This window comes from Otolemur garnettii, unplaced genomic scaffold (assembly GCF_000181295.1).
Source record: "Otolemur garnettii isolate 467f Iridium unplaced genomic scaffold, OtoGar3 scaffold00048, whole genome shotgun sequence".
Lineage (NCBI taxonomy): Eukaryota > Metazoa > Chordata > Mammalia > Primates > Galagidae > Otolemur > Otolemur garnettii.
The window spans coordinates 11,619,060-11,641,927 of record NW_003852443.1 but is presented as its reverse complement, the minus strand read 5'-3'; the positions used below and the strand labels follow the sequence as shown (position 1 = coordinate 11,641,927).

Genomic DNA, 22,868 nt, shown 5'->3' with positions numbered 1-22,868 from the left:
AAAAAAAAAAAAGCACTGTTTATGTCTGTACATCCACATTTAAAAGTATTCAAAGATTTTTCATTGCTAAAAATAAAGCATAATAAAAAGTTAAAAAATGTGTTTTCTCTAACTCATAGTTCCTAAAATTTATAAGGACCAGAGAAGCTGGAAGTATCAAAGATTAAGTAGAAATCCATGTTCAAAAGAGTTCCATGGACTTCTCAGAGGGAAAAGAGCCTGCAAAGGTCATCTCAGGACATTATTTTAGCTTAGCCCAATGCCTGATATTAGCAAAATGCAGTTTTCTCCTGGTGAGCTCAGATGGCAACCCACACTATTAGTGGGTGAGGAATCATTTTATGAACTCATCCCAAAACATGAAATACACCAGTCAAGTTTTACTGCCATCCCTCAATCATCACTTTGCTTGGCTAGGCCTGTGGCCAGCAGGAATTTCTCCCTCTGCAAAACTAACTGTTTCAAAGTAATGACTTGGAGGAAATGGTGTGCTGATACCATGAAAAAAACATCCCTCAAACACAAAGACAGTTCAAAAAGCATCTGTCTATGGCTCAGAGGAAACAAACAGCTCAGCTCATTTCAACCGAAAATAATCCCAGGAGACGAGTTTACCTTGGCCATGGCTACACACATGCAGGAAAACTGAGGGTGGGCACTTCTCCAGTGATTTTGTTCTATGCTAAAGGGAATGAAAGGATCATCCATCCTGAGGTCGAGATGGATTTAAGGGAAGTGACATCCACCCTACGTGGCCTCGGAATCAGAATCACATGTACATTGGAGGATTTCACATCTCTCCATGAGATGATGGGCCCTTGACCCCTGCTGAAATGCCAAGCCTGACATCCTTCCCGAAGCCACCATGGGATCAGAAGCTCCTTCCAAGCCTCCATCACGTGGCCTCTGCCAAGGACTTCCATGGCTCTTCCTTCCTGCTTGTCATCCTTAAAGAGCTAAGAAAGGAGGATACCTAAAATACTTGTTATAATCCTTTATTTTTTTATTTTATTTTATTTTTTTAGAGACAGAGTCTTACTTTGTCACCCTCAGTAGAGTGTGGTGGCATCACAGCTCACAGCAATCTTGGGCTGAGTCAATTCTCTTAGCCTCCCAAGTAGCTGGGACTACAGGCGCCCACCACAACGCCTGGCTATTTTGTTGTTGCAGTTTGGCCAGGGCTGGGTTCAAACCTGCCACTCTCAGTATATGGGGCCGGTGCCCTACTCACTGAGCCAGAGGCACTGCCCTTATAATCCCTTAAAGGACCAATCTTGAATTTTCCAGTTTTGAGCACTTAAATGCATTCTCCAAATTAAATGAACACTTCAGCAGTAAAGTTCATGTCTTATTTGGTTTGGAAACTCATTTATAGTTTTCTGCAAAAGCAGTTACTTTTTCTAAGAGAATAGGTGGCTACTGAAATTTCAAAAAGTTCTGTATTTTTATTTTCAAACGACTTGCGTTTGAGAAGTTCCTTGTGAGCAAAAGTCTTTTTTTTTTTTTAAATCCAGTTCTTATTGTTATTTTGAGACATTTATTGCAGATAGGGTTAAGGAAGCCCAAAGAGCCCTCTGGTTTTGGTCCCTCAAGGAAATTTCATCTCACAACTGATGCCTTACTTATTTTATTTTCATTTCTTCAGAGGAAGACAAGAAAGAATGACTAAACTTTAATATGTGAAAACTGACCTTCAACTGGATAGTGAGATTTTTTAGTTCAAAACCTTTGGGGCCAAGACCACATATGGGGACAATTAAGACATTTTAAATGGGGCTGTCCCTTCTTCAGGTGTTGGTTCTAATGTTGAAGCTGGGCCCAGGAGGCGAAGATTTTGTCTACGCTCGGCCCAAACTCTGCAGATTGTCTCTCTAGGTGGCACGCCCGTCAGCAACCCTCTGACGCTCATAAAACCCAACATAACCGTTTAGGCTGCTCTGGAAGAAAACACATTGAGCAATACGGGATCAAATACTTTGTGTTCAGTGTTTCCAGAGCTACTCTCTGGCCAGGAGAAATACCAAATCCCAGGCATCTGGGAAGGAGAGAGCCCAGAAAGAACCACAACGGTACAAAGCCTGCAAGCACAGATGCCTCCTGTCTGTCACCTCCCTGCTGTCTGCTGCATCCTGAGCTACAGACATCGCAGCAAACAGCAATTTCTAGCAGACATGACTCCAGTGCTAGTGTCGCTGACAGGGGCAATGGGCTGACGTCCAGGAGGGAAATGTTATTGTTTTCATCACCTTGAGGACACAGGGAGCAGTGCAAAGCTGAAAGTCTGGGTCAGCGTTACAGACACAGGGAGTGCACCTTGCGGGGTGCTGCTGCTCCCCACCAGGCCTTGCCCCACAGTCTCGTGTGGCTGCAGAAATAATCAGAAGGCCCAGTGGCATCTGTGTAGTTTATAAACCACATTACGCTTTCTTGCCTTTATTCATATCATGAATAAAGATGCCAGAAAGGAGATAAGATACAGTATGAAGTGACACAGAGGTGGAAAGGGTGTGGCCTCGAAGGCAGAGGGTCAGTAGAGGCCTTTGAGGCTTCCTTTCATTTCCACACTTCTTAGTCACAATTTCCTTTGTGGATTTTAACAGTAACTAGTAGGCCTTGGAAAATGAATCGGTTTGCTAGAAGGGAAAATAGTAAAGGTCATCTTGTCCCTTCAGGGCTTTTTTTTTTTTAAAAAACCTTTCTTTTATATTCTTCAAGTTCTCTTTCCAGAATAATTTTAAATCCCATAATTACAAGTGCTTCCTTCATTACTACACCTCGCTTCTGAGATCAAGTGCAGCTGGGCCTACCGCACCTATGGCCAACTGGGTGCGAGCAGGCCCTGGGGCTAGAGAGCTGACCTGGTATGAAAAGCTCTGCTCAGACAAGGACAAGGTAACATGCCAGGTAGCTCAGGCCCCTCCTCGTCTCAGAAGAATGTATTGGCAACTACAGAGGGGGCAGCCTGTTGACTGCATCACAGAGGCAAGAGGCTAAAAGAAACAGCTGAGCCAGTCAGTCAGCGACACGGGGGCAGAGAGGAACCAGCCACCTCCTGGGATGGGGGTGCATGGCAGTTTTCAGGTGCCTCGTCTTAATCATTCTAATAGTGTTAATACCAAGAATAACCCTGGGGCCACTAACATTTGTTGAGCTCTTACTATGTGATACGTGTTCTAGGAACTTTTATAAGTGTTACCTCATTTGATTCTCACAACTCTATGAGATGGATATGATGATGAGGATGGAACTGAAGCAGAGACAAGTAACATAACTGGACCAAGGCCAGCAAGTCTATAAGTGCAGAGACATAATCTGGACCCAAATGGTCTGGCCCTGTGTTCTGACTGCCTGGCCCCCCTGTGGAGCTTGTCCTGAGTCTCCTGTCTCTTGTATTGCCCGTCCTCTCTATTAAGGAGGCCTGACAGAGTCTGCTGCTTACTCTCCTAGTCTCACGATGAGCATTTTTCTTGGCACCACTCATTATGAGTCTTATTAACCTATGTACACATTCTAGAACTATTTAATGCTTATCACACACCAGGAACTGCTAGGAAGCAGTTGGAAGCAACCAAGAAGACTCAGCCCTGAGCTAGCCCTCAGGAATCTTATACTTAGTAGTGAGAGACTTGGTCAGCACCCTACCACGATACTGGAAAGTGCTTCTGGAGTTTACACTGTAAGGTGACACACTCCCGGATGCATGATGCATACTGTATTTTATCTTTGTACATATATGTATCATGTCGGCAGTTTTACATGATAATATATTATGCTCTGAGCTCAGTGAATTAATGATTTCTGAAAAGGACTTCATAAAAATCACCCCCAAAAGAACAGACATGGTGAGGGTGCCTTCTTGGAGGTCTTCCTTCTTAGGATTCAGGGTCAGAGGGAAGCTGAGGGGACGGCAGCAAGTCATGGGCTTGGGGCTGGGAACAGCACTGAGAGAGCCAGTGCCTGTAGGAGATGCTACAGTGTCCCCTCCAGCACTGCAGAGCAGGGGTGAGTTCTGCCAAAGTGTCCCCTGCGGTGACACACCATGGCCTCTTTCTCTTTTCTACCACGCTCACTGTCAGCAGCTTGTTTTCACCCACGTCCCTTTCGCCCCTACAGAAGTATTTGGATGTGTCTGGAGCACTCTTGAGTTGGTGCTCCCAGACACTGGGTGTCACATCTTTTTGTCTGACAGTCATTGAAAACATTTCAGATGATTTTTTTCTCCTAAATTATGATGGCAGCATAAGTCTACTGTGGAAAATGGCAAGTACAAGTAAGTTTCAAGAAGATATGTTAGTCATAGTCTAACTGGGTAGAAATATACATTGTTAACTTTTGCAAATATTTCCCTCCAATCCTTACATATGTCTAAAATATTTTAAAATTAGGATTAGAATGATGTCATTTTGTTTGGTTGTTTTTTGAGACAGGGTCTTGCTCTGTTGCCCAGACTAAATGCAGTGGTGTGAATACAGGGATAAGGCATAAAAGGAGGTTGGGAGGGCCTGAGCGCGGACATTTTGGCCAATACCAGACCCGAACCACTCTAAACAAGGAAGTCACCAGCAAGTCACCAGCCTGGGATCACCGAGGATGGTGAATTACTAAGCTGGATGCCTTAAAAATGTCACCATTACCCGAATAGGGTCCCCAAAGTTGTATCTGTTGTCTCTCAATAAACTTTCTGTCACTAGCTGGCTCATGCTTGAATATTTTCCAGTGTGAAATCAAGAACCCACTTGGGACACGCTCTGCCTCAAAGCTGACTGCAACCTCCAATGCCTGGGCTCAAGTGTTCCTCCGACCTCAGCCTCCTAAATAGCTGAGAACAGCCACCATTCTTGGCTGTTTTTTATGTTTTTGTAGAGAAAAAGGCTCACTATGTTGCTCAGGCTGGTTTTGCACTCCTGGCCTCAGGCAATCCTGTGTTGACCTTCCAAAGTGCTATGATTATAGGCATGAGCCACCATACCCAGCCTGATTGTAGTTTTGAATCCAATTTTTGTTAGACAGGGTGGCCATAAAGTTCATGTACAATTTATGTAAAATAGTCTTTGAAAACATGGTTTTTAACAACTGCATGGTATTCATTAATTTACTTAACACTTAACATTTTCTTCGTGCTGGTCATTTAGTTACTTCTTGCTTTGCTTTTAAAATTGTGCTCACATTAAAAAAAAAGTGTGTTCACATTAATATCCTTATACATAAGTCCTTGTGCACAGCTACGATTATGCTATTGAATAAATAACAGAAACAGAGTACTGAATCAAAGACTGAACCATTTAAACTCACTTGACACATAGTGCAAATGGCCTGGGGAAGGCTTAGACTCCCTCTGGCCACATAAAAGAAAGCTCAGTTCATGTACCCTGTCAACACTGCAGGAGGCAGTTTCAGAAGATCCTCATCTTAAATAGGCTTAGGTCAGAAGAGTGCATATATTTAATATTTCTGCTCCTAAGTAAAATTTCAGAAGTGCCACATATATATTATTAAGAGCACAACAAGCCTATGGCCAGCAGTCCCCAAATTCAAGACCCTGGAAGCCATAAAATGCTTTAGGATTGGCTCGGCGCCTATAGCTCAGCTGGCTAAGGTGCCAGCCACGTACACCCAAGGTGGCGGGTTCGAATCCCCAGCCCGGACCCGCCAAACAACAATGACGGCTGCAACCAGAAAATAGCCAGGCGTTGTGGCGGCTGCCTGTGGTCCCAGCTACTTGGGAGGCGGAGGCAGGAAACTCGCTTGAGCCCAGGAGTTGGAGGTTGCTGTGAGCTGTAATGCCACGGCACTCTACCCAGGGGGACAGCTTGAGGCTCTGTCTCAAAAAAAAAAAAAAATGCTTTAGGATTTAAAAAATATTTAGATATGACTGAGGAAACTGTTTCAGTGTACAAATAAGGTAACTAAAACTCAGAGAGGTGACGTGACCTGGCTGATACACTCAACTGTAATAAAATCTAGGTGTCTTGCTTGGCAAGTCATTTAGAATGGGTTGATTCATCAACCTAATGTAAGTAACACTGCATTGTTACCAGAGTGAAAGTATAAGGGGAAAATTGCCTAAGAATATGTGTGAACATGACACAATTAGTATTCTAAATTCTATTTTATCTTCATGGCATCAAGTCAGGTTATTTTACAGGCAAAAGCAAAAATTCCTATCTAACTACTCTTATATTCTCAAGATCCCTACTTACAGCTACAAAAGATTTTTTTTTCCTGGAAAAAAATATTCAGCATTTCCCATTATCCTCTCATCCGGCTGACCCATACTATGTCTAAGCTGTGGTCAGGCCCTGTGTCAGCAGCAAGGGTGGAAGGTGGGGGAGTGTCAAGGTAAGAGACGAGGAAGTCATGGGAACAAGTAATGCTACTGGGTGTGACTGGGCCAGGAACAACGCTGTGGGAGCAGCACAGCGGTGGACACAGACAGCTTCACGGTGGGGCAGACACCAGGCTGTGCCTGTACTTGAATGCAGTTTATGGGGCAAGGGGACAGGGAAGAGCATTCCACAAGTGAGAAGGAAGAGCCCATGGGGCACGGCTATTGTGAGATTAGCTAGACATCGGGGCCTAGGGAATGGGCATTGGAGGTGAGGCTGGAACAGTGGTCTGGGCTCAGGCAGCAGTCAGGAGTTGGGACTTTTGCAGGGGCCAGGCGCAGTGGCTCACACCTATAATCCCAGTACTCTGGGAGGCCATAGTGGTTGGACTGCTTGAGCTCAGAAGGTCGAGACCAACTTGAGCAACAGTAAGTCCCCACTGCTCCTAAAAATAGAAAAATTAGCCAGGTGTTGTTGTAGTGGGTACCTATAGTCCCATAGTCTCAGGAGGCTGAGGCAGGAGGATTGCTTGAGCCCAGGAGTTTGAGGTTGCTGTGACCTATGACCCCACAGCACTCTAGCCTGGGCAACAGAGTGAAACTATCTCAAAAAAAAAAAAAAAAGAATGGACTTTTGCCAGGAGGTGTGGGAAAGCTGTTTAAGCAGTGGTGCTATGGCCAAATTTGTGCTCATTTTGAGAAATGTGTTTCTCAAGCTCATTCTGATGTGGGGAAGAAGACACTGAAGGCAGGCTCATCTGCCCTGCTGTAGACCACAGGGTTTTCAGGCCTAAATTAGGGAGAGAAGAAACATTAAAGAGGAGATGACAGAGATAAATAATCAAAGATAAAATAAAAAAGTTTATCCATATGCCTCCTAAAATTCTCTCACAGTCCAGCAGTAACACAATCGTCAAACTTTGAAAATACTCTCCTGAAGGCATAGCAGGGATCCCTTCCTTGTGCCAGAAGTGCTCGTGGGGTGCACACATCTCCCCTCAACAGAGCCACACTCTCCTATATGCAGGCAGATGCTCACTGTGACCCACTGGCTGCTTTTCAGGCTGGCATTTATTCTGGCTGGTTGGCACTTATGCCTACCAGTTGTTGGACAGCCCTACCTATAAGGAAATTATCATCTTCATTTTAACTTTCTGGGGGTTACAAAGCTGGCAAGTTTAGGATTTGAATTTTTAACCATAAACATCACAAAGCAGAAACAGCTACAACACGTATCATAATGCCCTCCTAAGAGGTGCTGTATTTCTTCTCCTTAACTGGTTGATCTACAATTATGAATTATCCATAAAGCCTAAAGACTTTAAGAGGTAACAGTTGGTCAATTTCAATGCACACACAGTATCAAAATTATTTAAAACACATTTGTCATACATTAATGTTTTGATTCTTCATTTGTACATTAAATAACAAGATCTAGTGGCCAGTCTAATAATCACTATAAATTGTAAGTGGTAATGAGTATAAACACTACTTGAAGATAATCTGCAACTGTAATGTTTATTAGTTAGTCTACTGTTATGTAACAAATTATCCCAGAACTAAGTAGCTTAAACCAACCAACACACATTTATTGTATCACAGTTTCTGTGGGTTAGAGATTCAGGCACAGTTTAGTTGGATGCCTCTGGCTCAAGGCCTAATCAATAACTACAACCAGCTGGGAATGTGGTCCCCTCTGAAGGCTTGACTGGAGGGGGGGGGGGATCTGCTGCCAAGCTTGCTCACATGTTGTTGGCGGGATTCAATTCCTGTCTGACTGTTGGTCAATGGCCTCCTCAGTTCTTTCCCAGGTGGGTCTCTCTGTAGGGCAGCCCCATAACATGGTAGCTGGCCTCCCTCAAAGTGAGCAAGGGAGAGAAAGCCCCCAGGATGGAAGCCACAGCCTTTTTATAACCAAATCTCAAATGCCATCCTCTCTGCCACATTTGCCAAAAGTGAATAATTAAATCCAGCCCATACATGGAGATTTATACCAGGGCATGGACTTTAGGAGGTAGAGATCATTGGGTATCATCTTATAATCTATCTATCACTTAATGACAGAAAACATCTATACTTTCTATTGGTGATGATGTCGTAAGTGCTATTAACTCAACTGCAGTGTGCTGGCTACATTCATAATCAAAGACAATGCAAAATTTCAGTTAGATGTTAGTGACAAATAAAGACATACTGTTTTTTTCCATCCAGTTCATAGACTTTAGGTTGAAAACCTCCGTGATAAAGAATGCAGTGTTTCTTGCACCAGCTAAAAATCAGTCTGGTGCTTTGTGGATGGGCACAAGGATCCCTCACATGCCCCTGGAATCTAGCATCTGTGGGTATTTACTGTGTTTGTGAAAGATTCTTTTTTTAAAAAACCATGTGGTACAGCTAGTGTAGCTCAAAAATAAATCAACTTTGAAAACTTCCCTCACAGCTGCAAAAGACAAGTGTTTGGCACCAGTAAATCAAGATTAGTGGAGCTCAGCTCATAATGAACCTTTCACCTCCTCTGGGCAGGTGGTCACCAACTGAACTGTGGGAGCAAACAAGCCATAGTTGGCTGTAATAACCATGTTTCTAATGGCAGGCAGGACTGCAACCGAAACCAAGTGGAGGGAAAGGTGTCTTCCTGTGAAATTCAAATCTTCTGAAACTTTGGGCCCTGTAAAAACATAAATTAAAATCCTTTCTAGGGTCCATGCTTGACCTTTGCTGATTACCTTTCTGGTCATAACAGCTGCAGTTATTTTCTTTCTAGATAATGAAAAAAGGCCTGGGATGCTATCAACAGGCCCATATCAGAGAACCAGTGAACTAAGGACACAATTACAGGTTTCAGCTTCGCCCTCCTGAACCCCAATCCAAATGTGTCATCACCTGTTCACAGAAAAGCCTTCAGTGTTTCATTTTATTGGGGTAGAACAGGGACAATATTCAAAACCTTTATGCACTAGTGAGGTACAGGCACTAAGCAGTCAGGTCACTCACTGATGCTGGGGCAGGGTCCTGACACCTTGTGCTATGCCAGGCACTGATGGTCTTTATTTATTTATTTTTGAGACAGAGTCTCAAGCTGTCCCCCTGGGTAGAGTGTGATGGCATCACAGCTCACAGTAACCTCAAACTCTTGGGCTTAAGTGATTCTCTTGCCTCAGTCTCCTAAGTAGCTGGGACTACAGGTGCCTGTCACACACCCAGCTATTTTTTGGTTGCAGTTGTCATTGTTGTTTAGCAGGCCCAGGCCAGTTTCGAGCCCTCCAGCCTCTGTGTATGTGGCTGGTGCCCTATCTGCTGAGCTATAGGGGCCACCCACACATGGCCTTTAGTTGCTGCATAATGGCACATGTCTTAGGGGTCCTGTGGGTACACTTAGGTGACTATTCACTAACTTCTTTTGAGGCATCTCAATATTTTAATGGCCAGTAAGTCTGAACCAGTGCAGACAGGGCTGTTACCCATTCTGGGGAGTGGGAGGCTGCTCCTCCAAGGGCCCCCATGTAGGGCCACGGGAAGCTGCCCTGGACGCCCAACAGTGCTGTGACGCTGGCACTATGGGGACAGAGCCCAGCTCTCCTTTCTGAACCCTGAGCTGAGGCCAGAGCCCCCAGGTCCTGGACTGCTGCCAAAGCTCACACAAGTCCTCACTCAGGTCTCCCTGGGGCGGCTGGCTGGCAGGCTCCCAGTTGCCAGGCGCCTTCTGGGAGCAGCCAGGGACAGCTGCTGCCAGCTGGCACCAACGTGCTTCTGTGCAAGAGAAGGCCGGGCGTTCCCTCGTGGGTCTGAGGAAGGGGCATGTCCGCAGCCCACAGGTGTCAGATGCCCAGGTAGCCACACCACTGCACCAGGAGAGGCTGCTCCGCAACGTGACCCTCCCACTTCAAGGGCTGGTTTAGGAGTTGCCTGGATTTCTGAATGGCGCCCCGGGCTCTAGTCTGTCACAAGGGAGATCCCTCTGGGTTTCCGCTTGGTCTATGCGGTTTTACTGAGGTGCGCTCGTGTGTTTTACTTTACTCCTTGCTACTGGGGGGCTGAATGCAGACAGACCCTGAATCCTGAGGTAGGCAGTCAGGATACTTCACCCGAGGTACCCTCCTCCGAAAGTGGGGCTCAGAGCAGTGCCTGCCTCTGGGGCACAGATAATTTAAAGATGAATTTGATCAATGTCCTTGAACGCTGAGGACAAGATTGAGAATTAAATATTTTTAGTCTCAGTTTGGGCTGGGAAATGCCAGTGTTATTCCAGTGTACTAATTTAGGAGGTTTTTTTCTTTTTGAGCAGTCCCACTCCATCCCCCTTGAGTGCTGTTGCATCACAGCTCACAGCAACCTCCAACTCTTAGGCTTAAATGATTCTCTTGCCTCAGCCTCCTGAGTAGCTGGGACTACAGGCGCTGGCCACAATGCCTGGCTATTTTTTCGTTGCAGTTGTCATGCTGTTTTAGTTGGCCCGGGGCCAGGTTCAAACCCACCACTCTCATTATATGGAGCTGGTGCCCTACCCACTGAGCCACAGGCGCCGCCCTAATTTAGGTGTTTTTTAAAATAAATGTTTTTTGTCCTCACAGGCTGACTAAAAACCAAAACCGAAAAAGGATTTCAGAGGTCAAATATAAGTTAATAGTCTTGCACAGACTTAGATCCATAAGGACTCAGAGTTCTCCCTCTTGAATAAAGATTATATGCAGTTGTCCCTGAATATCCATGAAGGATTGGTTCCAGAACCCCTGTAGATACCCAAATCTCCCCATGCATAGTATTTGATATAAAATGGCATAGTATTTGGGTATAACCTACCCACATCCTCCCAGATATTATATTTTAAATCATCTCCCCTATATTGCTTATAATACAGAAGTGTAAATACTATGTAAATAGTTATGCATGTACTGTATTGATTTTTGTATTATTTTTCATTGCTGTATAGTTATTTTCTTAATGGTTTTTGAATATTTTCCATCCATAAGGGCTGACTATACCATCTTTTCCATAGGAAAACAGCACAGACTAATTCATTAAAATTTGTATAACTAGATAATGCCTGTTTCAATTACAATAAATGCAACTTGACTTAAGATAAAATCTCCATAAACATAAAATTTACAATATTTCCTTCAATTGCTTTGGTATATATAAAAGCAAAGGAAAGCTTGATTTTTTTAGGCATTGCTTTTGCCCATATCATTAAAAAAAAAAAAAAAAGTAGGGGGGAATCTTCCTTAAATTAGGAATTATGGAATCATTGGGGCATGAGCCATGAAAGATGGTTTGAGACAAGAATCTTGACTATTCCACTCCTATTTACCCAAAAGAACTTTTTCTCTGTTCAATAAGTAAGTTACTGCACAGAATCCCATTCCATGGTTTTTGTTTTATTTTATATAGTTTTCGAAACACAGTCTCAGTCTATTGCTCAGGCTACAGTGTCCTGGCTTCATCCTAACTCACTGTAACCTCAAACTCTTGGCCTCAAGCAATCCTCCTGCCTCAGCCTCCCCAGTAGCTGAGAGTACAGGTACCTGCCACAACACCTGGTTAATTTTTTCTATTTTTAGTAGAGATGGAATCTTGCTCTTCTTTAGGCTGGTCTTGAACTCCTGAGCTCAAGCAATCCTCCTGCCTCAGCCTCCCAGAGTGCTAGGATTACAGGTGTAAGCCACCGTGCCATGCCCCCATTCCATGTTTTTTACAGATATTCTAGAAGCTACAAATGAATTCAAGAGTGCTATTAAACCACCAAGACTGGCTCAGCACCCATAGTTCAGTGAGTAGGGCACTGGCCACATACACTGAGGCTGGCAGGTTTGAGCCCTGCCTGGGCCTGCTAAACAATAATGACAACTACAACCACAAATTGCCAGGCGTTGTGGCCTATGCCTGTAGTCCCAGCTACCTGGGAGGCTGAGGCAAGAGAATTGCTTAAGCCCAAGAGTTTGAGGTTGAGATGCCATGGCACTCTACCAAGGGTGACAAAGTGAGATCCTATCTCAAAATAAATAAATAAATAAACCACTTAACCAATAAGTAAACCACTAAGACCATTAAGAAGGGTGAATTTATTCTAGGATTTTAACTCCCATATCCAGACCTGTATATCCCGACCATCCACTTGCTATCTCCACATGGATACCTATCTAACCAGCATTGAAGCTCAATATATCCCAAACTAAACTGTTGATATCTCCCTTTCACCACAAACTGCCCACCTACAGCTGTCCCCATCTCAGTTTAATGGCATTTCCACTCCCCCTGCACTTAGGTCCCAAACCATGGACTCTTCCTTTACTCTTCCCTTCTACTTAACTATTGTTCAATCAGCTGTTAATCTCATTGGCTCTACCTTCAGAATAACCAGTCTCCAACTATTCCTCACGACCTGCATTCCCAGAGTCCTACCATGGCTAACAAGGGCATCCAGGACCTCACCTCCAACATCCCTCCCCTCATCCACTTAGCCCAAGTGTCCACGGCTCCCCCACTCTCTTTGAAGGCACCAGGCCCACTCTGCCTCCTCCACACTTGCCTCCTTCTCTTCCCGTTTCTGCATGACAGCCGCCCTCACCACCCCTGCATCCACATGCCCAGGACAGTGCTCCACTCTGCTCTTCCCTACCCTGCGGCTCTTCTCCTGCAGCACTTATCCTTCCCACTTTCTAATACACTACACCAGGCACTGTTTATTAGGGTTCATATCCCCCTGCTAGAATATGAAATCTACATGGAAGGTACTCAACAAATGTTTCTGAATTAAGGGAAAATGCCCCCTCAAAAAAGGACAAAAAGAAAAAAAAAAAACATAAAAAACCATCGTGTCCAAAAAGGGCCTGTGATTTCTAATAGAAGGACACACATACTGTATCTTTTTTTCTTCTTTTAAGAATGCTTGTGGCATTTTGAAGAAGAGCAAGAAAGTAGGACTGACAGAGCAGAGGCTTCTGTCTGTCCAGGAAAGATCCTAAAGAGTCCAGAGGAGGGATAGGTCACCATGCTTTAAGTCACAGAAGTTCCCAAACATACCTCTGTGTTGGAGCCAGAGAGATCAGACTAGGAATGGTTGAACCGTGTTAAAAGTTCACAGAACACTGCTGAGTTCACCAGAATTTATAAGTAATGTCATTTCTTTCCAGTGACCATGTCCATTGTCCAGAATATGAGATAAGGATCCCCAGGAAGCTGATTTAATATTCAGAAGGTGGACCAGGAATCTTGGAATCAGTGCTAAGGATGGCTAAGACTTACAAGTGCTTACTCTAGGCCAGTGGTTCTCAACCTTTCTAATACCGCAACCATTTAATACAGTTCCTCATGTTGTGGTGACCCCCAACCATAAAATTACGTTTGTTGCTTGGGGGGGGAGGGTCACCACAACATGAGGAACTGTATTAAAAGGTCACGGCATTAGGAAGGTTGCGAACCACTGCTCTAGGCAATGGCGAGCCTAATACTCATCCCTACTAATCAATCCATATTCATGTCCACAAAATTCAGGATCTGTTTTCCTGGTCAATCCTGGGAAACCACTGAAATTTTTCCTCCCTAGGCTGTTCTCCTCTGTGCTCTGGGAGGACCTGCTCACTGCATACAAGCTTTCCCCAGGTAGGAGGGTTAGGTTTCTACCTATAAAATTACAACCTTATTGCTGTGTTGTCTCCCAGGAATAAACACTCTGCTGGAGTTTTGGGAGTCTCCTACAGTTAGGCATGGGCGTGGCCTCTGTAGATCCCAGAGGGGGCCTGCTATCCAGATTCCAAAGCTCTTGTGACTTCTCAACATTGCTTCCTCCTATGGTGACCAGTGCCAGAGTCGGTGGGGGGGGGGGGGCCTTGTTCTACAGCCACTGCCATCACGAAGGAGCGAATCTAACCACAGACAAATCACCTAACCTTTCTGGGCCTTAATTTCCCCATCTGAAAATAGGGGCATAAAGCTCTCTCAGGTCCCTTTGAGTTCTAAAAAACTCTAAGATTCTATTTTTTACCTACCTCTTTAAGTTTCAAATAATGACAACAGCATCTGAAAGCCTCTTTTCTAAACTTTCCCCAAGGCCAGATGTTCCTGGCACCAAAGCAGAGGAAAAAAATAGTTTTTGAATAACCTAACATTTTTGCCTTTAAGAGCAAATTATCCTCTGGCCTTTTCAATTCCCTTTCCTCTTTTGCTGCCTCCTTCTGGAGTTCAAGGCTAGAATGTGCTATGACTGTGCCTGTGAATAGCCACTGCCCTCCTGCCTGGGCGACATCGGAAGACCCGGTTTTAAAAAAAAAAAGAGAAGAAAAAGAGTAAACTCTTCTTGCTTCTTGATTCATCAGGAGCTATCTTAGAACAATATTATTCATGTAGAAAAACTCTCTATTTTTGTCCTGGCAACGATGCTCATTAGCCTTGCTTTGTCCCTGTTTTGTAGGGAAGATTATTAGATGCTCTGGGGAAGAGGGCCAAGGCAGGAAGCATGCTGTCCACACAAGTAAGTTCTGGCCTGAGTTTTCAGAAGGTAATGGGATCGCAATGGCAGAGGTGAAAATTAGAAACAGAAATAAGAGGGAGAGCAGAGGGAAGAAGAGAAAGAGCGAAAGCACACACTGTTTGCTTTGAAAGAGGTCACAGGAAGGGCCTGATGGCAATTTATCAAAAACGTTCCTTTAGCGAAATGACTTTAGCACTGGGACTTTCCTTAGAAGTCACTCTGCAAGGGAAGGCAGAGCTGGGACACCGTGTCTCTTCCACTGGCAGCCCCCTCCGTGCAGCCTTCTGCATAGCAGGCTGGTGAGGTGTTGGGCAGCCGCTCTGTCTGCCCGACACCCAGTTTTCAGGAGTTGGAACCATTCTACAGGTCTCTAAAGCCATCTTTCCATTGCTGGCCTGAAAATCAGAGAAGATACTCTAAACCACCACCATTCAATAAAGCAGTGATTTACCGAAAGAAGGGCAGTTCACTAACAAAGCTTCCAAATAAATCTCTAAGTATAACACACATATCCACAAGCTCCTCATCTGCAGTTAGCAGCACATTTCAAATATCTGTGGGCTCCAAGAAATCATCTAATGACTGTTAGTTGAGGAAACATATGCCCTAAAGAATTTCCCCCATTATACATGTAATATGTGCACACACACACGTATATAGTTCTGTGTGTACGGGCACACAAACATGTATCCTACTATAAGCCACAGGCAACCAATACAATGAATGAACTTAAAATACATCATGTTAAAAATACAGGCATGAACACAGGTAGAAAGGAAGCCTAATTTGCACCAGAAAACATCAACATAGACACTCTGGTAAGGATTTAGTCTCCAAGCAGTAACTTCTCACTAGCACTAAGCAATTATAATGCTCCTGGTATGTGAGTACTCCCTGGTGAAACGGGCACAGGACGTCATTCGAACTAGGAACAGGTGCCTCTTCAGTTCAGTTTGTTTCCCATGACAGGGTTCCACTTCAAAGACTTATCTTTTTCCAGTTTATTATTTTCCAAGAATAGTTTCCTGCGTCCTCTCATAAACAAACGAATGCATCTGTTTATTGTCATTTTCATAAACAAACAAATGCGACTTGTCATTCTCTGATGCTTTTTTTTTAAAGAGAGGACAACTTTTTTTTTCTTTAAACAGCACCAACCTTCTGACTGATGATGAAATGGAGTGAAATTGAAATGGCAGAGTAAAAAAAAATCAGACACACAGGCAGCCCCTTCCCTGGTACTGTCACCGAGCATAAGAGGTCAGACAATTAAGTTCTCAAAACTCATTCTAGAAAAAAGTGCTACATACCTCGTCGCTGAATATCACTACAGTCACCTTTGAAGTATGCCCTTGGGAAGCTATGCACTAACACCACCTTTCAAAGCAATTCTGGAACTCTAGAAGAACACCTAACCCACTTTTCAAAGCAATTCTGGAACTCTAGAAGAACACCTAAACCACCTTCCAAAACAATTCTGGAACTCTTTTTCTAGAAGGCCATCAGCGCTGCCATCCTGTGAGGTCTGACAATTAAGTTTGGAACTCGTCCTACAAAAAGAGCATTGAAGGGTAGACTAGGCGCTGGCTTCAGTGTCTAGCCCCCCAAGGGGAATACTTGGAAGGTGACCACAGAGATATTCAGCAGTAAAGCGGGTAGCACTTTTTCTAAGATGAGTTCGCATACGTAACCGTCCGACCACATACATTGTGCACTCATGGTTTAGTTAGCAGACAGCGCCTTCAACAACAGGATTACCACAAAGCACCGAGTCAAACCGTACGTCACATCTCTCCTGCCGTTTTCTTGTAGAAAATTTGTAACCGGCTCGGCGCCTGTGGCTCCAACGGCTAAGGCGCCAGCCACATACACCTAAGGTGGCGGGTTCAAATCCCCAGCCCGGGCCCGCCAAACAACAATGATGGCTGCAACCAAAAAATGGCCAGGCGTTGTGGCGGGCGCCTGTGGTCCCAGCTACTTGGGAGGCGGAGGCAGGAGACTCGCTTGAGCCCAGGAGTTGGAGGTTGCTGTGAGCGTGATGCCATGGCACTCTACCCAGGGGGATAGCTTGAGGCTCCGTCTCAAAAAAAAAAAAAAAAAAAGAAAATTTGTAACCTAAACACTTACCATGGCCACCCCTCCACTGGTTTCGCTCACTTTCCTGGGACAATAGCCCAAGTCTGCTTTGGATCTTCATTACCCAGAAAACAAAACATGAACACTTCGTTTGAGGCGTTCATAAAGAAAGATGATAAGGATACACTGTAATAGGAGCTACCTTCAAGTCTGTATTTGGGGAGGGAGGGTGGTATGACAGTAACTGTCAGAAGCTAAAAACACAATTGCCATGTGAGCCGGGAGTGCGCCAGGAATACCACTTCTGGGTGTATATCAAAGGAACTAAATGCAGGGTCTCAAAGGGATACTTGCAAACCCATGTTCCCAACAGCATTATTCCCAATTGCCAGAACGTGGAGGCCACCCAAATGTCCATAAGTGGATGACTACATAAAGAAAATGTGATGTTTCCATACCATAAGATATCATTTGGCCTTAAAAAGGAAGTTCTGACACATGTGATAACGTGGGTGAACCTTAAAGACATTATGCTAAGTGAAATAAACAGTCACAGAAAGAGAAATACTGTATGATTCCACTTATATGAGGTTCCTAGAGAAGTCAAATTCACAGAGACAGAGAACACATTGGGGGCTGCCAGGAGTTGGGAAGGGAAAGGAATTGAGAGTTGTTTAGTGGGTCTGGAGTTTCGGTTTTGCAAGATGAAAATAATTTTGGAGATTAGATGCACAACAATGTGGATAAGCTCAATAATATTCAACTGTGCACTTCATCATCAAGATGGTAAATTTTATGGTGTGTCTTTAACCACAATTATTAATACAACCCCCCCCCCCAACGCTGGTACCTAGTATTCCCCAGTATTACTGATGGTGATTAACAGTATTACCTTACACAGGCGTGGGAACTTCTCCAGAGAGCTGGGCCTGCAGACTGGCTCATGCCTACTTAACATGATGACCAAGGATGTGTTCAGCTATAAAGGCTGAACACATCAGAGTGGTTTTTTATTTTATTTTATTTTTCCCTACTAGCACAAATGTTTAATATATGTCTCTACTTCATCCCTCTTACACCCAGGGCACCCAAGCATCTGTGAATGCCAACTCACAGTCCCTGTCTGGCAGAATCCGGGACTCTGTGTGTGTGTGTGGGGGAGACTGCTGTGTGTCAGGGTCTGGGGGAGAAAAGAGAGTTGAGAAGTTGACCCCAGTCCTCTTAGAGAATTCAGGAATGTGCCCGTACTGTTCCTCACCATAAAATTCACCTATTTTTCTCTCCAGATTAAAGGTAGCCATTCATCTCTTTCCTTTTTGACATTCAAATCAAGCTCAGTGTTCAACTCATCAGCCATTCCGGTCTAACAATGACAAACAAGGTTAACACTCCCAGTGCTCTCCACTACCCAAAGGATCTGCCACCTCCTACCATTCTATGTCCTCCTCTTGCCCCCCCCAGAACTACTCCAGGCCTGGGAATCAGAGGTGTTGCAGAACGATGACACTTTATAAACCTTTTGTTTTGGATCTCGAAAGGGAACACAGTGAAAGTGGAGAGTTTGGAAAGAGGCTGAGAAATGATTAGGGAGAGAAGGTACTCCCCAAAGAACTGGAAACAGCAATTTTTGGAAAGATACATTGACAAAAAAGGACCTTAGGTCCATCTGGAAAATATTTCAACAAATAAAAAGCCCATATCTACTATGAGGAAGAGATTAGCAGAATGCAAAACTCCTGAATAGCCAAGATCTAGGAACAATTCAAAAAGCAAAACAAAACTGAAAGAAGAGATCCTTCCAGGATGTCCAGCTGCTGCTAAGCTGTAAGCCTCTCCCAGCCCCTGAGGGTGGCAGCACGTACAAGAGACCGTCCTACCCCACCTGTTTGCATGTCTCCTACAGGCATTCGTGTGAGGGGCTCCAGCTAGCAATAAATCCAATCTCCTTTCCATTCCCCAATCCAATGGCAACGTGGGCTGCCTCTGCCAGAGCCGGCATGGGGTTTCTGAACCCTCTAAAGCGGAAACCTCCAGCTTAGAATGTTCTCTTGTGCTGTCAGCTTCCTCTCCATTTTCTTGCACAACATGGTAGTAAAAAGTGAAAAAAACATGCGGCAATCAGAGGGTGAAATCAACAATGATTGTTCCCTTTCATCACTGCTCTGGCTGCTTGGTATTACTGGGATATAAACAACACTGTGGGTCCACTCAGCCCTCAACACATTTTAGAACACCTTGGGCTCCAATGAAGAGATGAAACAGGAAGGTTGGAATCCTGGTCTCGTCTCGTCGTTATCCTCCCTGCCTCCATTAACTTATTAAGGCAGCCCAAGAAGCCACCTGCTACGTTTTCCAAAACATCCAGAAAGAGCTCAGCTTGGCTAACCTGTTCAAGAGCACAGCAGTTCAGTAACATAGTAACTTCCTTCTCCTAATTCAGACTTGAGACATTTTCCTTTTTCATAGAACTGAAAGCAGTAGGTCTTTATGTAAAAATGCCTTTTAACGACCTGAAGTTCTCTATTAAACCAACCCTCAGTGGCCATGGGAGGAGTAATCCTGGTCCCTTTACATGTTTCTGGGTTTCTACTTTCCAACCGCTGACCATCTTTCTGGCTCTTTTGTAGAACTCTTCAAAATGTTCCTTTCTACAGGAAGCACAAGGCTGAGGACATTTTAAAGCTGTAGTGACGGGCAAACCGCATGGGCTGTTCAGGCCCTGCTGGGCTTGAGCTCTGGCTGGCCCGATTCGTAAGCGCTGGTGCAGGCAGACTATATTCAAGCTGTTCCCACCTCTTCTCTTACACTCCCATTTTATGTCAGTAAGAGATTTGGGGGGCCGGGGAGATTAGAAAAAAAAAAAAGAAACTTAAGAATTTGTAACAATGTGAGAAATTATTTTAACATAAAATACAAGCCAAAGACGAGTTTTACCGGATGAAAAGTACATACAGTGAACTTTTGCACACGGCCTTACAGCACGTTTTACACACAATATTTCCGCATTTTCTAACCCCCTTTCAACGCCCCACATGTCTGCAGATACAAATTGATCTGCCCCATTTCAGATTTATGCTAATGGATAAAAAGGACAAAAGGCCTAGCTGAATTCCATGAAAATTAGTTACTTAATGCACATTTGAAGTTTTGTTTTTTAAGAGGCGCCGATGTTCTAAACAGGGAAGCAAGAGATTCTGAGAATTTAATTTTCACCATAATGGCTCAATGCTGGTTCCTCTCACAATGTGCAGTTACCACCGACGTGCTGGCTCTTACATTCAGAGCCAAAGCCAAGTCCTTCACATCAGAGAAATAGTTAAAGACAGTTCAAGGAAAGAAAATCAGGTGTTTTAGAGTGGCTATGAAAGGTTTTTCAGGGGGAAAAAGAAACACTAACCTGTGTTACTTTAATCTGCAGAAAACAACCAAGCTCTCAAGTTCCTCTGCTGTCTTCTCGCCAGCTTCCTGTAAATGTTGCATGTGACATTACACTTCCTCACGGCACCTCTTTGACTGCCTCTCTAACCGGTCAGAGGCATGTGATAGGACTGTTTTGCTGCTTGCTTCAGACAGGGCAACCCTGTGTCTATAGGAACAGTTGTCTCCCTATAGTGGTCCCCCAGCTTATTTTGGGTGTTTCTAGGACACAGGTAAAGAGGAGATTAGCTGGGGGAACAATGTCTGGATTCTGGGCACTTCTGATTCTACAAGGGACGAGAGGGAAGCAGAGAGAGTCAGAGTTGTGAACCCCAGGGTTGCTCATCCAGGGACTGGGATTCAGCAGCTGAGAAGGGGCAGCCCGCTCACAGTGCAGCCTGGGGTTTGGGTGCTTTCCTATCATCAGGTCAACCCCTGCTGCTGAGGAAGGGCCCTGGGTGGCACTGCACCCAGGATGTCCCCATGCTCCTCTGTGAAGGGCACCACCATCACAGCAGCACAACTCAAATCTTGGCTTACATTTCTGGATCCTGCCGTGACCACGACCTTTCACTCTGAATTTCCTGGGACCCTTTCAAGTTCACATGCAATCTATTTGGTCATGATCTCAGACAGTATGCCCTTCATGGGCTAAATAACTGGCAGACATTTCCCCCTGCCAGCTTTTGGTTTCCCTTGAAAGGGCTGATCATCTTCCTGCAGGATGGTGGTGGGCTCCTGGCACCATGTGAGCACTGGCCATGGGGGTCCTCCAAGCGCTGGCAAGTGTACCAGGGAGAGTGACCTGATATGTTTCTCTCTGTCCTTGATAGGAAGAAAGCCAGGGGCGTCGTTTCTAGCTTTCTCATCCTGATAGTAAGCATCCTCTTTTTATAATTCCCCTAGTTGTCAGGAGGGTCCAAACATACTGGAATTTGTGGATAGGAAGTAGTAGGCAGGAATAAAATAATGTCTTGGAACAAGGGGAATATTCTGCAATTTGTACAACTTGACTCGGTGCAAAACCCCCAAAGGTGTTTCTTTTTGCCAACCTTTGTATAATTCCTTTTAAAAAAGTGCCTTCAAAGGGATTTTTTTAGCTTTTAGAAAGGTAACTGTAGACAAGTTCCAATTCTTGAAAATATTACCCTATAATCCCCGAGAAAGCTTTCCATGTGAGAATACCAAGTAAGGAAGTGAGTCGTGAGAGTCAGAACTGGACCACAGTAAAACTCTGAAGTCTCACCCACGACTGCGTCTCTGGCTTTGGAAAGTACATATAACTATTTTACCATTCTGACAGCTGATGGCTGGTTTTTGGACCGAATTGTACATTTGATTAGACAGTTGAGTCAAGATGGCTATCCAAGTAATAGACATGCCATTAGCTTTAAAATAATGGTAAAACTTGCCATTTTAGAGTCTGAAATTGCAAGGAATTTTGGAAAAACAAAACACTACATAGATGAAAAATAATGACTCAATTTGAATGTACTTAGAAATGTCTCATTTTGGGTTAAGCTGCCAGTTCCATTTTTCAACTAAGCAGTTACATATGTTCTGCTTAAGCTGTGCTCTGGGTGGAATTTTTTGAAGGTCTTAACAAAATGATTCTCTCTCTTTTTCTTTTTTATTAAACCATAACTTTGTACATTGATGCATTTATGGGGTTCAGGGTACTGTTTCCATATACAATGTGAAATGCTTACATTGAACTAAGTAACACATCCATCACAACTATACTCATTTCTTAATAGTTTTGAAATGTACCATTGCATTATGCACATTAGGTGAGGTCCCCCCAAATACCCTCCCTCCTCCCACATCTCCCCACCCTTCTCTCCTCTTCCCTTCTACTTTCTGGATTGTAGTTATGTTTTGCCATTCATATGACTGTAGGTGTAGGTGATTATATATTGATTTCATAGTAGTATTGAGTACATAGGATACTTTTTTTCCATTCTTGAGATACTTTCCTAAGAATATGTTCCAGCTCCATCCAGGTAAACCTAAAAGATGTGAAGTCTCCATCTTTTTTGTGGCTGCATAGTATTCCATGGTGTACATATCTCATAATTTTAATCCATTCATAGGTCGATGGGCACTTGGGCTGTTTCCATGTCTTGGCTATTATTAATTGGGCTGCAATAAACATTCTGATATAAATGTCTTTGTTATAAAATAATTTTTGATCATCTGGGTATATACCAAGTAGAGGAATTGCAGGTAGGTCTACTTTTAGTTCCTTTACTGTTCTCCAAACTTCTTTCCAAAAAAGTTGAGGATGATGAGCATTTTTTCATGTGTTTGTAAGCCATGTGCCTGTCTTCATCAGGGAAGTTTCTGTTCAAGTCTCTTGCCCACCTAGAAATGGGGTTATTTGTTCTTTTCTTATTGACTAGTTTGAGTTTTCTATAGATTCTAGTTATCAGACCTTTGTCAGAACCATAACCCGCAAAAATCTTCTCCTATTCTGAAGGCTGTCTGTTTGCTTTACTTACTGTGCTCTTGGCTGTGCAAAAGCTTTTTAGTTTGATCAGATCCTAGTAATGTATTTTTGGTGTTGCTTCAATTGCCCAGGGG

General features: G+C 44.0%; 1 protein-coding gene across 1 annotated transcript in view; it reads right to left on the bottom strand.

Moving 5' to 3' along the window:
* Positions 1-20,485, bottom strand: part of WIPF1 (WAS/WASL interacting protein family member 1) — an 83,720-nt gene extending 63,235 nt beyond the window's left edge. The window contains exon 1 of the mRNA XM_023514159.1: positions 20,266-20,485. The gene's annotated coding sequence lies outside the window, so the exon portion shown is untranslated. The remainder of the gene's footprint in view (positions 1-20,265) is intronic.
* Between the last annotated feature and the right edge of the window lie 2,383 nt (positions 20,486-22,868).